The following is a 15503-nucleotide window of genomic DNA, read 5'->3' as shown; positions in this document are numbered from 1 at the left end:
ATGATCACATACTGATGTTGCCGGTGAACATGGATTTCAGGAAGACACTGCTCAGCCCCTCAAAGTTCATGGAGTCCCTGCCACATGGAAATGGAAAAGAAATAATTTGTATAATTTAGGGAAGAGCAAATGGAGAAATCAGTTGAAATCTGCATAGCACCAGTACATACCATATGATACTGAAGGTGAAGTAAAAGCATGAACCAAAGAACAGAACTTAGACCCCAGACACAGACTCACACAGCTACTCCCAGAGATTGTTGACAAGGGTACTATGGTGGTTTGAATGAAAAATGCCTCCCAAAGGCAATTGGTCTTTAGTTGGTGACACTGTTTGGGAAGGTTATGGACCCTTTAGGAAGGAGAGCCTTGTTGGAGGAAGAACATAACTAAAGGCAGGCTCCACTTCCTGTTCTCTGTCTTCCCACTTCCCTGTGCAGATGATATGTGACCAGTCTGCTTCCTGACTGACAGCTGGGCCTCATATTCCTGTAGCCATGCCTTCCGAATCATGATACACTGTATCTTTCTGGAACTTTATGGCAAAAAAATCAACCCTTTCCTCCCTAACTTGTTCTTGGTCAAGGTGTTCTACTACAGCAAGAGAAAATAAACCAATACAGATACGAAAGCAATTCTGTGTGGAAGAGAGCCTTTTCATAAAGCAAGTAAATACCCAGAGAGCAGAAGCCAAATTCCTGAACTAACCCTTACATCTCACAGTTAACTCAAAGTGTATCAAGGCTTAAACATAATGGGAATCTTTGAGAGCTGGGTTAGGGAGAGTGTTTAAGGCTGACTCCAAACCTACTACCTATTTGAAGGGAAAATAAGCAACTGGGTTGCATCAAGTTAAAATTTTGTTGGCCAAGACGAGCATGATGGTCATGTTGGCCAGCCAGTAACCCCAGCAGCACTCAAGAAGGCAAAGCAAGAGGCTAGTGAGTTGAAAGCCAGCCTAGACTACCTGGTGAGTTCAAGGTTAACTTTGCTTACAAACTGAAGCCCTGTCTCAAAATTCAATCCATCAAAATATCTCTTGCCCTGTGGATGACCCTATTAATAGGAAGAAACAATTGCAAAGCACATCTCTGGCATCAGCCTAGGAGCTAGGATAATAAGGACCTCTCAAAACTCAACGTTTTATGAAAACAGTCTAATCAGAAAATGGGCAAAAGACAGGCAGGGACATTTCACCTAAGAGGGTGTACAGATGGCAAACAAGCACGGGAAAAGATGTTCACCATCATTAGCAATTAAGGGGATGCAATTTAAAGCCATAATGAGGTATCATTACACACCTATTAAAATGGCTAAGATTAAAAATAAAATCAAATAGTGACACCACCAAATGCTGGTGAGGATGCCAAGAAAGTCAATCACTCACGTGTGACTTTGGGAAATACAAAAGAGCACAACCAAGCTGGAAAGCAGTCTGGCCATCTCTTTAAACCTGTATCTACTACACGATGAACTATCAACATTTATCCTAGAGAGAGGAAGGAAGGAAAGCTATATACAAATGTTTGTAGTTGCTTTATTCATAACAGCCCCAAACTGGAAACAACTCAGACGTTCCTCAACAGATGAATGATTCAACAATCTGGCAAATCTGTAGCACAGAACACTACTCACAAAGACTTGTACATGTAAACATGAGTATGTACATGAAGCAGCCTCAAAAGATTACACTGAACCGAAGGGGGAAACAGTGCAAAAGGGTACATACTATGTGAGCTGATTGATTCGTGTTTTATCAAAGTTATATGGGTGGGGGCTGGAGTGATGGTCCAGTGGGGAAAGTGTTTGCCACAAAAGCACGGAGACCTGAGTTCAGATCCCTAGCATCCACATCAAAAGCAGAACACAGTGGCACATGCATTGAGTCTCACATCTGGGAAGATGGACTCGGAGGGATCCTTGGGGCTTGACGGCCGCCTAATCTAGCCAAGTCATTGAGCTCCAGGTTCAATAAGAGACCCTGTCTCAAAATATAAGATGGATAGTCATGGAGGAAGACATGTAATACTGAGCTCTGGCCTCCGTGTGCACATACAGATACACACACATAACTACATACACACACATACACCACACATAGGAAATAGAAAACAGTTTATTGTTCTCTGCGTAAGCTCTGAAGGTTAGAAGGAAGAGAGAGAGGGCGTAACTATAAAAAGGCCATGTGATGGGGCATAGCTGAATGGTTAGAGCAGAATAGTCAGTATGTAAAGGCCTTAAATTTCATGCCCCCTCCCCCAAACAAAGTTGCCATGAGGCATCCCTTTGGGGACAGAATGTTCTGTATTGTGTCAGTATCACTGTCAACAATACAAGGCCACAACATACTACATCTTTGCAAGATGTTATTATGGGGAGACAGCATACACGAGTAGTCTGACTTGTTCTTTCTACATGCTCCTTACATGTGAATTCACAATTGTCTTAACATCAAAAGCTAATTTAAACATCATCGGAACTGGGCCTGGAGAGAAGGCTCAACAATTAAGGGCACTTGCTGCTCTTCCAGAGTACCGAGGTTCAATTCCCAAATACCCAGGTCTGGTGGCTCATAACCACCTGGACTCCAGCTCCAGAGGATATGACACACTCTTCTGACCTCTGCAGGAAATGTACACAAATACCATACACACACACACACACACACACACACACACACACACACACACACAAATAAAAATGATTAGAACTGTGACTGCTTTGTAGTAAGTGGCATGTATGAGTGTTTGTTAAATTAAATTATTTGTTAAGCTAAAAGAAAGAAGAGAGAGGTATAGAAAAGCTTTGAGTAGATGCTTCATGATCCCTAACAGAAAGCCAGAGGTGAATTAGAATTGATTCTTGGTACATCAACGATAAGACTGCCTCAGAGACCATCAAAAAATACACACACATACTCCTATCTCCCAAGGGCAAAGCAGAGTGTCAAAGACAATTATTTTAAGACAAAAAGACAGCGCAGGAAAACTATAAAGATGGACGGAGATTGTATGGATTTGGTAGTGACAGTAATGGCGACGGCGTTGAGCATTGCACACTTCGGACCACTGGGAGGTAGGAGGGTCAACTCGCGTCAGTTCGATCGACATCCCACCCTGCAGATGAGGAACGTGAAGTCTGCGGTAGTTATAGTCACCCACCTTGCAGCCACACCAGGGAATGAATGCTGACTTGAGAGCCGGGAGTTCCCTGCTGTGCTCTACAGCTTCTCCCTAAGCTTAGAAATGATCTTCAGAGCTGCATGGCATTGGTCATGAGATTTCCAGCTGTTCAAATTGAGAGAAGGGAGGGCAGCTCAGGGAAGGCCAGCAGAACTGAAGAGAACTGCCTTTCTTTAGGGATGGTGAAGATTTAAACACCCAGCAAAAAGCGGGAAGATTCTGGCCCAATCCACATAAACCTGCTTCCCAGTATTTCCCTCCAAGGCTTTCCAAAATCCGCTTTAAGTCTGATGCTCCTTGTGTGAGGCTGAAAATAAACTGAGAAAGTCTTTAAAGTGTTAATTCATGACTGTTGGTGATGGTAATTATTTAAATGGTACTGGTTAATTTGTTTTATTGTTTCACACAATTTGATTTATTTGCTATTTATTGGTTCACTTATATAATGAATAGGGTTAGATTAATAGATTTCCAAATGTAAATTCATCTCCATTAACGTTTATGAGCTACGTTTGTAGATGAGGCTTAAATAAATACACAACCAATAATAAAGATTACAGTATATTTTCAGAACAATAAAGAAAGGATGCAAATATATTCCAGAAATAGATAATAGATGAGATGCAGAAATTCACCATGAAAACTGCCTTCTAGAGGCCAAAGTCAAATTGTCATAAGGTGAATATGCAGTACTTCATTTTCCTTTTATAAAGGGGTGTGTGTGTGTGTGTGTGTGTGTGTGTGTGTGTGTGTGTACTGTGTATGAGTGCCCTCAAAAGCCAAAAGGGCATCAGATCCCCTGGAGCTGGAGTTGCAGGCATTTGTGAGCTGCCCAACATGAGTGCTGAACTCAGGGTCCTCTTCAAGAGAAGCCAGCACTCTTAACTGCTGAGCTATCTCCTCAGCCCCAATATTTCATTTTCTTCCAAGTCCACTGAAAATAACAAAATAATAATCCTAGGCTCTCAAAGAATTATATAAACTGTGAAGGGCCCCCTTGCTCTCCTGCGTAGAGCTGCCCCTTGGAGTATCATACCTGCTGTCTAACTACGAGAAAGGAGCCTGGGGGAAGTGTCTCTGACGCAGTCACCAGCTCAGAATCTCTGGCTCCAGCCACTGCTCCTCAGAACACCACATACAGGAGTCAGAGAAAAGACCAGGGGGTTGCAAGCTCAACACTGTGCAATTAGGGCTGACATCATATAAGGACATTTCTAGAACTAAGTTGCCCTCTGACCTAGAATAGATAAATTCTTTCCAAGCACCAGAGCAGGGCATGATTGAGCACACCAGAAAAATACCTCCATTAAGTGTGGCCTTGAAACCCTAAAAGGACTTGCTCATCTCACGTGGAGGGCAACAGAATTCCCTCTACACCTGAAAGGGTGACTTGAGGGCTTGATCTAGCCGGCCAGCCAGTTCTTCACAAGCCCATGTATGCAAAGCAATGCTGAATGAAGGAATCACATTGATAACAAAGGCGGGTGAAGGACAGGAAGACTAAACAGACTGCCTCGTTTTTCAACTTAATAATAACCATCACGGACTAAATTGTGCCCTTCCTCCTCAAAATTTCACACATTGAAGTCCTGGTTCCCAGGAGCTCAGATTGTGGCTTATAATGGGATTGCCTTTAAGAAGGTAACTGATTTAATATGAGCTCTTCGGAAGGAGGGGGAGGAGGGGACATTTGATTAGGGCATAGAAGTACATGGACACAAAGACATAGAGCAAAGACTCATAAGAACCCACCCTGCCATCACTTGGACTCAGACTTCCAGCCTCCAGAATGCTGAGAAAACAAACCTCTGCTTTCTTAGGGCAGATACACACAAAGGAAGTGCCAGGCTGAGGCTGAGGTCATTATGGTCCCACCACCGAAGTAGGGGGTCACAGCTCCTTGGTCTCAGCAATTGATGGTGTAGCATCATAGTGTAAACACCAGAAGGCTGACTTTTTTTTTTTTAATCAACTTTTAAGGAGATATTTGTTATTCCTATTTTGGTGTCGTTCTTTTTTGTTGTAACATTTCCTTCAGTGCAGAAAGAAGAATGGAATTCCTGCTATCAAGTAAATTGTGCAAACGCAGAGCTCACTTCCATAGGTGCAGCGGCCACCTACACGCCATGAACACACCTCACAAACCTAAATGACTGGTGTGTTTAGTCCCTGTTGGTCCTAGATTTCATTCTGTTTTCCGTTTTGAGTTTCAGTATAAACAAGGCAAAATAAAGATGAAAAATTGTCCCACATGTGAAGAAGTGGGTGTAGTTGGCTCTCGGATTCTGGGATTGCCTTTAGGACTGTACATGAACATCCTTCTCTTGTATAATGACAAACATTTAGTCCAAAATCAAACATGTAATGAATCCGAGATATTTCTGTCTGTGTTCGCCTGAGCCGCACTGTAGGACTTAACTGCAGCCTTAACCCTGAGCTTCTGGCACGTGGGCTTAGCACTGCGCATGCTCACCCCACGCTCAAGACGCATGCGTGCCTACTGCTCGGCTCACATTTGAGAGTACTGTCAGAAGTTGCAGTGTCTTGACTCTATGAACAGTCTTCTGCTCTCACGAAAACATAGCGGTTTAGTTACAGAAAACAAAGACTTCTAATATTTTCCTACCATCAGGTCCTCAACATGTAAGCAGCAAATTACTGTATCTTTGCCTTGTATTGCAATCATTACAATGTTTGATTTTTAAAATGGCTGCTTTGCTGACTTGAGTTTTATATAAAAAATATTGCTAAGTGAATTTGGGCTTGTGGTTAAGAAAGAATTTCCACACATTTGTGAAATGGCCCTAAACATAATTATGTCATTTAGTACTATATACTTGTCATATATACAATATTCTCAACATTGACAGTAATAAATCAAAATATTATCAACTCTGAAAAACAATGAAGATGTCCTATGTCCTGCAATATCAAATATTTAATTAACATTTAATTCTTTATGTAAAAATAAATAAGCAGATGCATCTAGTTGGCATAAGACTCGCATATTGACTTGCAAAATTATATGTACACCAAATAATATTTTACAATAAATTTCTCTATAATTGATTATCAGTAAAATTTGATTTGTATACCTATTTTATAATGTATTTTATATATATGTATGGGGTTGCATAAAAATGTCTGATGAAAAGAAGTTATGAGTGGAAAAGGTTTAAGAAACCTTAGTTTCAGCCCCTCGGACTGTGCATTTCTTTATCCAGCTGATTAATAGTGTCGTATGCTCAACTGCCATAGCCCATGGGACTCGTCTTTAAGTTGACTAGAAAATCACCAGTTAATCCACCAAGCCAAGCAACTATTTGTTTTATTTTAGTTTACATTTGGGGACACGGTCTAGCTATAGCCCAGGCTGCCCTCAGACTCATGGTCTCCTGTCTCAGCCTCCCAGTGCTGGGTTTCTAACTTGGCTAGAAAGTAAGACAGCCCTGGGCAATCTAACAGGTGGGGGGAATTAAGAGGCAAGTTAGAGACAAAAAAATAAAAATCTGACTGAGAATTTTCACTACAAACAATATTGAAATGGCATTTTTAAATTCCCTGCATCCTTCTAACTTCTTTGGCATCAACTAGATCAGCACAGCTGCCCTTTGAGGCAGAGGTTATTAATTTCTCTTTAAGTGGAAACTGCACGAGAGAAAGACAAGGTCCCTTGGCCAACTGATGACCGACAGGATGATGACCTCCTTGGAGTCCTGAATCTTTGTGCTGGCGGCTGCCTGGGGGCAGGGAGGGGAGCAATCCAGTCATTTTACTTTTGTTTCTGTACCTCGGATAGGTGACTTCTTCAGAAAGAAATTCCATTCTCTGGAGGCTGGAGATGTAGCTCGGTTCATAGAGTCCTTGCCTAGTATCCCCCTCAAAAGAAAGGAAGAAAAACAGGGAGAGAAAAAGGGAGGAAGGGAGGAAGGGAGGAAGGGAAGCTGAGGAGGAGGGAGGTGGGAGGGAGAAAGAAAAGTCCCAAAGAACTCATTTCTCAAGTTAAATGTAAACTAGAAAGGACAGTGTCTAGAAAAGTACCTTCTTTAGAAGGAAACTCAAACAACCATGTAAACTGAACAGAATAATTCCTGGAGCATTCAGAAAGGAAGTGTGTCCATTATAATACTGTTCCTGTAATCCATGATGAGAAATTGTGCTGCAGAATAGCATTCCAGGATATATCTAAAGAAACATCCAGAAATGCCCATCACTTGGCCCGAGGCAGACTCTATGGCAGGTCCCTTGGGACAGAAGGGAACACTGTTTTCCTGTGGAGGAATCTGGAGGGATACTGGACTACTGCAAACAGTAGCACTGAATGGAACTACGGACGACAGAAATGTTAACAGCACCTGGAAAAGGGTGAAGAGTCACTTAAGCACTAATGTTCGCTCCATTCTTTCAAAGACTTTCAAATCTCTGTCCGATACTTCCAGAAAAGTTAGGTCCAGAGTGCTTACCCCAAGCATTTGATAAGCTAACATCTAACCATGTGCTCCACTAGTAACATCACTACTTCTCTTAACTGTGGTTATAGATGGAGATATGAATGTGGCTGGGTAGCTCATTGGTGAGATAACATAATCTGTGGGACACGTTCATGCTCAAGAGTCAGTTTACAGCCAACTAGTGGAAGTGCTAGGGACCCATCTTGCAGTCTGCTAGAAATGTTGTTGGAGAAAAACATGTTCTTCAGATAATTGTGTCAATTGATGGAGTATCTAACATGAAGGGATGGTTCTACAAATTTCAGACATGGTTAAAAAGAGAAAGGGGAGCCGGGCGGTGGTGGCACACGTCTTTAATCCCAGCACTCAGGAGGCAGAGCCAGGTGGATCTCTGTGAGTTCGAGACCAGCCTGGTATACAGTGTGAGATCCAGCACAGGCTCCAAAGCTACACAGAGAAACTCTGTCTTGGAGAGAGAGAGAGAGAGAGAGAGAGAGAGAGAGAGAGAGAGAGAGAGAGAGAGAGAGAGAGAGAGAGAAGAAGAAGAAGAAGAAGAAGAAGAAGAAGAAGAAGAAGAAGAAGAAGAAGAAGAAGAAGAAGAAGAAGAAGCAGCCTTGCTGTGACAGATGAAACAGGGTGGTCAAAAGACTGTTCAGTGCAGGAAGTTAAATTCCTTAAGGCACTAAAGAAGTCACAGTTAGCAATGAGTACTCTATGTAATTCTATCTACGACAATAATATTGATAATTAGCTCACATATGGCTCTATTAACCTACCGGTTTGTTGTAGTTCTCTCCTGATCTCATTTTTCAACAAATGAGGTCATTTCCTATGTTTAATCCATGGAAACTGAGGCACGGGATGGATAATTAACCCAAGTTTACATAACGAATGAGTATGGAGTTAGGATTCAAGCTTTGATCTTGTCAACTGTGCATTGTGTTCTGTTTATAGAAAGAAGATCTCACGATGTAGCCAAGGCTGGCCTCAAACTCACAATCCTCCAGCCTCAGCTTTCCAAGTGCTGAGGTTAGAGGCATGGTTATGACCCCTTGGCTCAGTGGGGTATAGATAGCACTAGCCGAGTGAGCATGGAGCGCTGAGTTCAGACCCCCAGAGTCCACATAAAGCTAGTGGTGCACTACAATTCTAGGGCTCCTGTGGTAAGCATGGAGGCAGAGAGAGAATAATCCCCAGAAGTTGCTGGGCCCCCTTGCCTATGGTTCGTAGCAGCGGGTGGTAAGAGACCCTGCTTCAAGTAAGGTGAGAGGTAAGACAGCCACCAGATCAGACCCTTAGCCAAGATCTCAAGATCTGCTGTTACAAACAGGTAGCTAGAGTTTTCCTGCCTGGCCCACAGTCAGGACAAATCTCTGACACCCGCCAGTCCCACAGCCTCTCAGACCCAACCAAGTAAACACAGAGACTTATATTGCTTACAAACTGTATGGCCGTGGCAGGCTTCTTGCTAACTGTTCTTACAGCTTAAATTAATCCATTTCTATAAATCTATACCTTGCCACATGGCTCGTGGCTTACCAGGATCTTCACATGCGGCTTGTCATCATGGTGGCTGGCAGTGTCTCCCCCACCCAGCTTCCTGTTCTCTCAATTTTCCTCTCTGTTAGTCCCGCCTATACTTCCTGCCTGGCCAACGGCCAATCAGTGTTTTATTGACCAATCAGCAATACATTTGCCATACAGAACATCCCACAGCACAAACATGTAGTTAGGTGGGGACCATCAGTATAACAGGGCCAAGTGAATCCCACCCTGACCTAGCAGGAACTTCCGTGTGTCCTCACACACTGCCTGCTGTTCATTTCCACTCAGCCATGCCACATGTGAGGACACCGCCACTACTGGGCTCTGCTACACAGTTTGGCTGGACACCACACTGCAGAGTGCTCACCCTTCCTGCTGGGTTACAGCCACCTCATTGATTTAGGATTGCTCTTTGACGGAGTTCTCCATCAAGATTCCCCGTGCTGGACACAGTTTCCCTCTGCCATCATCTTCCGAGAGCTCCACTCAGTTTCCACAGCTGTCAGGAGAGGCATGAGGACAGCTGGGAGAGAAGCAGGCTGACATTTTGGTATTATTGCCTTGGCCTACACAGTGGGGTCCCTGGTGTTCTTTTCCATCTCTAAGCTCTACATTTGGGGCATGGAACTCAAATTTGAGACCATTCAGCTAGAGCCTGAACAAGGAAATGAATCCCAACAGCTTGAATGGAGACAAAGCTTATCACAGAGTACCCGCATCGATCCACATCTCTGCTGCTGGTGATTTTGTTTAAAGCAGGGGCATGCAGGACTCAGATGGCAAGAGGGAAGGACATTTGGAGGCAAATGCATGTTTTGCAACTTAAGTTGGTGCTGTCTATAAGCCTTGGTTGGAAGTTACTGGTGCAGTAATGTGTACTTTCAGCCAGTCCCATAATTCCTAACAAAACAAGAGGGATACCAGTCAGTGTTACCTGCAAGGATCTTATGGCAGCCCCAGTGTGTTATCAGCCTTGCTGGAGACCTCGGGAACAGCAGACTGCAGGCGGAGCTGATACAGAAAGATAAAGGCAAACAGGAATGCTGCTCTCCCCAGATCCACTCCTCTGCAGAAGAGCACATCTGGAGACAGACACCAACTCTCTTTTCATGTTCCATCATTTCCAAGACTGGCATGCTGTCTTTCCTGACCAATGACATGCCCCCAGAGAGCCAAGCAATCTGCCACCATCACTGGCTCCTCCTCACGCAGTCACCTCATTGGCAGAAGTATCATTAACTTTTTCGGTGGCAATTATTTGAGGACCAAGTAAACTGTGAAAATTTGTAAACTCTTGCACAGCTAAATTAAATGCTATTTTAACTAACAGTTAATAGTGTTTACTGCTGTGTAATCGTAATTTTCATTTTTTTACTGTATGTAATGACATTCTGATGACTGGAATTCTCTGTAGGGATACCAAATCATTACATTAAGGATGAGTGATTTTAGTATGCAATGACTGATCAGTACAATAATATGTAGACGGATGCCTCCGCTAGTAAATTAAATCATTTGCACCACAGTGTATGTCAACTACAATGGGGATTCCATTATGCTGCTAAATTATAATGTAGAGCCTGCTTAAAGTAAGATAACAAATGAGCAGCTTAAATTGGTGACACACTAGTACAGTATTTTCTTAAGAGGTGTGACGAACAGAGAGACAGTCCCAATCATCAACTCCTGGTGGCCCTTGGAGTAAGCTACAAGAGGACCTTGTAAACACCTCAGAGTGTTTGTGTGTGAGAGGATTTGCCTACTAGGGGAAGAGAGGACTCAGGAAGACTTGAATATATCGACCATGTGCAGAATTTCTGCTCCGTTATTGTATGAGATCCAATCAAAACACCACAAGTGAGAAGAGAAAGGAATACCTCCTTTTTGGTGTGGTTATTAGCTCTTCCTGCATATGCAGTCAGAATCCAAAATCCATCTAGGAAAAAAACCTTTGGTTTATGACCTCATCCAGGGACTCCACCCACTTCTACCTAGGTTTCCCTGACTCTCAAACTAGACACAGAATCCTAAGTCAACTCAAACATCTACACCATATCCAATGAACAATGCCCAACATATGAGTTCAATCAAGCTTGAGAGACTGTAACACCCACTTCTCAAAAGAAAAGATAGTAACAAAGTCACCCGAATTTCTAGAATTTTCTTGGATCTCAGTATGTCTCGTTCATTCAGATCACATTTTGGAAATAGCATTAATGAACATTTTCAAGAGTGGATGTGGAGGAGTGTCAACACAAGGACAGATGAGTGTTGCCCTCTTCTTCCCAAAATAGAGATGGGAGGTGAAACAAGAAATAAGTTTTACTCAAAATGCTCAGTGTCTTTTGCACTGAAACTTTGAGGAATGGGGTCTTTTCCATGTGATTTGATGGAAAATTCTACAGTTCCACACTATGTGTGAATGTGCCATCACTTAGGCATGGACACAGTGACAGGCCCTGAGGTTACAGACTCAGGGTCCTATCTCTAAGATGCCACCACACAGATGATGAGGCAGCGTAGGAACCAAGAATAACTTGGCCCACTGTGTAGTATTTATTGGTTAGATTTATTTGGAATTTTCGAGGGGGCAGGTGTCACTGTGTCACTCAGGTTGGCCTTGAACTCACAGAAAAACTGGAGTCACAGCCAACTAAGTGCTAGGATTGCAGATGTGAGACATCATGCCCAGATCAGCTCACTGAATACTTTGTTTATTTGTTAAGATTTATTTTATTCACACACACACATGTATGTGTGTTTGTGTGCACACAGGGGTGAGCCAGAAGAGAGAGTGAGATCCCTTGACATTAGAATTACAGGGTTTTTGTGAATACTTAATGTAGCTAATGGGAACTGAACTCTAGGTCTCATGATTGAGCAGCAAACGCTCTTTAAACCTCCATCTCTCCAGCCCCATCTCATTGTATTTTAATGCGGGGACACAGGACTGTGAGATCACCAGAAGAGAGCCCCTAACTCTGGTTGGAGTGAAGAAGATTTCACAAAGACTTCACACTTCACATCAAGTGGGGATTAGCCAGGGAAGAAGGGACTTCCTGTCATATAGCAAGGCCGAGGGGTTGAGGAAAGTGTAAAGTAATTGGGCTAGGGGTGTAGCTTAGCGACAAAGTGTATGTTCAACATGAGCAAGGCCCCCAGCACCAGAAAGTTGGACTAAGGGAGAGGGAGTGAGGAGAAGAAGAGAGAATGAGAGAGAGAAAGGAAGGAGCGGGAGGAAGGATAAGGAGACAGACAGAAGAGAACACAAGATGGTAGGTAAGAAGAGGCAGGGGGATGGGGGAACGGAGACGAAAGTGAAAGTGAGCCTAGGATCTAGAGAACTCAAGCTGACACTGATCTAGAAACTTCCTTCCTGCTGGCTAGCTTTCACATACTAGAAGATGCAGTGCAGACTGCTGGAGAAGAGACATCAGTGAACTTATCCAGTGGTAAACCCTGCATGCTACACTACCCATTTGCCTGGGGAAATGTGCTCGTTGATGTAATAGTGGCATGGCCGAGATGAGGGAAACCAACTACTTTGTCATTGGATGTGAGGCCCATCCCACAGGAGGAAATTCATGCCAAGTACTGTAAACCTCGTCAACGGCCATCCATGGCTAGGAAAGTCATAAAACTTAGGAGGTAACCTCCTATCATTGTTTGATAAATGAACGTTTTGTCAAACTGCCTTCAAAATATTTATGTTTATACCCAAGATTAGTACTAGTCTCAACGTTGGTCATAGAAGCTTCTTTTTTTTTCCCCCGAGACAGGGTTTTTCTCTGTGTAGCCCTGGCTGCCCTGTAACTTGCCTTGTGGACCAGACTCGCCTTGAACTCACATAGAGCTGCCTGCCTCTGCCTCCCGAGTGCTGGGATTCAAGGCGTGCACCACCACTGCCCACCAGCCAGAGAAGCTTCTTTTTGTAGTAAGTAGTGATCAATGCACAGCTGTGTACCTGATCCAAGTGCTGAGCATAAATGACTGTCGAGTGTTCTGCCCCAAATGGAATATAGATCAATGATCCCTGCTGAAGGCTCAGGGAACAACTTGGAAAAGTGGATGGAAAGAGCTGGAGGATGGGGATGAGTGCTGAGACACTCTGTCTTCTGAACGTGGCATACTGTTGCACTCGTGATCTCATAGCAGCTATGGTTACCTGCACAGGACTTGTATACTTTTAAACCAGTCAACATTCCAGCATGGATAAGAGAGGGGCTCATGAGTCTTTCCCTGCCTGGGGAGCTCTGGCCGGTTAATGGCTTCTGGGGAGAGAGGGAGTCATTTTTCTTTGGGAGTGTAGCCACCAGTAGGCTGCCCATGCTCTGGTGGAGGACTTCACACCCTGCATTCAGGCAACATTAACTGGATTCAGTGGGAAGAAGAAGAGGAGGAGGAAGAAGGAGAAAAGGAAGAGGAGGAGAAGGAGATGAATATAAGAGGAAGAAGTCCAGGGGGACTTTGGGGCAGATATGATCAAGATACATTGTATGCATGCATGAAATTGTCAAAGAATAAATTAAAATATTCTAAAAACAAATACATGTGGAGGGTGAAGCAAAGTTCCAGAGCACTTGAAGGAAGAGACAAAACCATGGAGAGCTTGTGGCCCAGGGCATTCACCATACACCAGTGGCATAGGAACAGAGACCTGAATTGTTTTATAGAAATGCCATCCTGGTGACAGCATAAAGGTGGCTTAGTGAGAGGATAGGTAGCTACTGAGACACTGGTAACACAATTATGATAATAATTAGAATGCTGGCTATTATGCATATTAGGAAGTCAAAGAAGCCTGCCTGTTGTCAAGGGTGCGGAGCAGTGGGGGGAGGGGAGGGAGGTGTGACCAAAGTTGCCAACACTGGGAAGCCTCTGAAAGGCGCTGGTTTCACATTGAATAACTACTCTGGTCTATGCTTATCCAACCTCCCTCTGGCACACAGAATGCACTTTTCCTTCCTTTCCCAGGGAATCAAAGAAAATTCTGCCATCACACTAATTATGTGTTTTCGCCTAAATCAAGTCTGCCCAAGATGTAATCACATCGAAACATCGCCATGGCAAACTCCATTATTCACAGTGGTATTCAGCAGGTGTGTCCCCTGCTAGGGTTTATGACATCCTGCACAGAGCTGATGGGTGCTGGAATTGGCTCCGGACTCACCCAGCTGCCAAGCTGCCTGGCACACAAGCTCTACCAACAGGTGCCTATTCGGCCCTACCAAATCCTCTCCCATGAAAGACAGCGGCAATAACTTACTAAGTCCATGATGACAGGGAAGAAAAGGAGAGAGAAACTTAGTCACCCCAGGAAAATCTCATCCCGTGAAGAGCCCAGAGGACCACATGGGCTGCTTCCAAAAGCGAAACAAACTGCAGTTTGCTGGAGCTGTATCATCTCTTAAAAAAAAAAAAAAGAAAGAGAGAAAAAAGAAAGAGAAGGATGTGCAGGTTGGGAGCTGCACAAGGCTCACGGGAGCAGAGGGAGGACATGTAGAAACAGAAACCGCTCAGCCTCCACCTGCCAGCCTAAGCAGGCTGACTGAAGGCAGGGACCTTGAAGATGAAAGCTCACTTCACGAGCTCACTTCACTCAGCACAGATGGCAGTGGCAGTCGGAGCACACTGAATTGAATCTTAGCTTCTTGATTTTCATTTTAGTTTATGGGGATGGGTGTTTGGCCTACAAGTGTGTCTGTGCACCACATGTGTGTCCAGTGCTGGAGGAAGCCTGAAGGAGGCATTGAATCCCCTGGAACTGGATTTATAGATGGTTGTGAACCATTATATGGGGGCTGGGAATCGAACCCAGGTCTTCTGGAAGAGCAGCCGGTGTTCTTGAGCACTGAGTCATCTCTCTGGCCCTCTCTGGTGTTTAATACCTTGTCCAATATTGCCCAGTGAAAATTTTTACATAGAAAAAAAAAATAGCAGAAGTGTTGTTTTTTTTTTCTGTTTCATTTGCATAGATGACCATTCAAGCTATCAAGAAAAGAAAACTCGCCGGGCAGTGGTGGCGCACGCCTTTAATCCCAGCACTCGGGAGGCAGAGGCAGGCGGATCTCTGTGAGTTCGAGGCCAGCCTGGCCTACAGAGTGAGATCCAGGAAAGGCACAAAGCTACACAGAGAAACCCTGTCTCGAAAAACCAAAAAAAAAAGAAAAAGAAAAGAGAACTTTTCTCTCAAATATTTAGGTAGGCCTTTTACGTCGTCGTCGTCGTCGTTCATAAAGTGCTCTGAAATAAATGCAAAGTTTCCAAGTGCGGGATAATGTTTGATTGACACATTTCATTTAGTTTGGCTGTCTGTCGTTTTCAT

This window comes from Peromyscus eremicus, chromosome 5, assembly GCF_949786415.1.
Source record: "Peromyscus eremicus chromosome 5, PerEre_H2_v1, whole genome shotgun sequence".
Classification (NCBI taxonomy): domain Eukaryota; kingdom Metazoa; phylum Chordata; class Mammalia; order Rodentia; family Cricetidae; genus Peromyscus; species Peromyscus eremicus.
The sequence above is the reverse complement of the archived record's forward strand: the minus strand, read 5'-3'. Positions refer to the sequence as shown.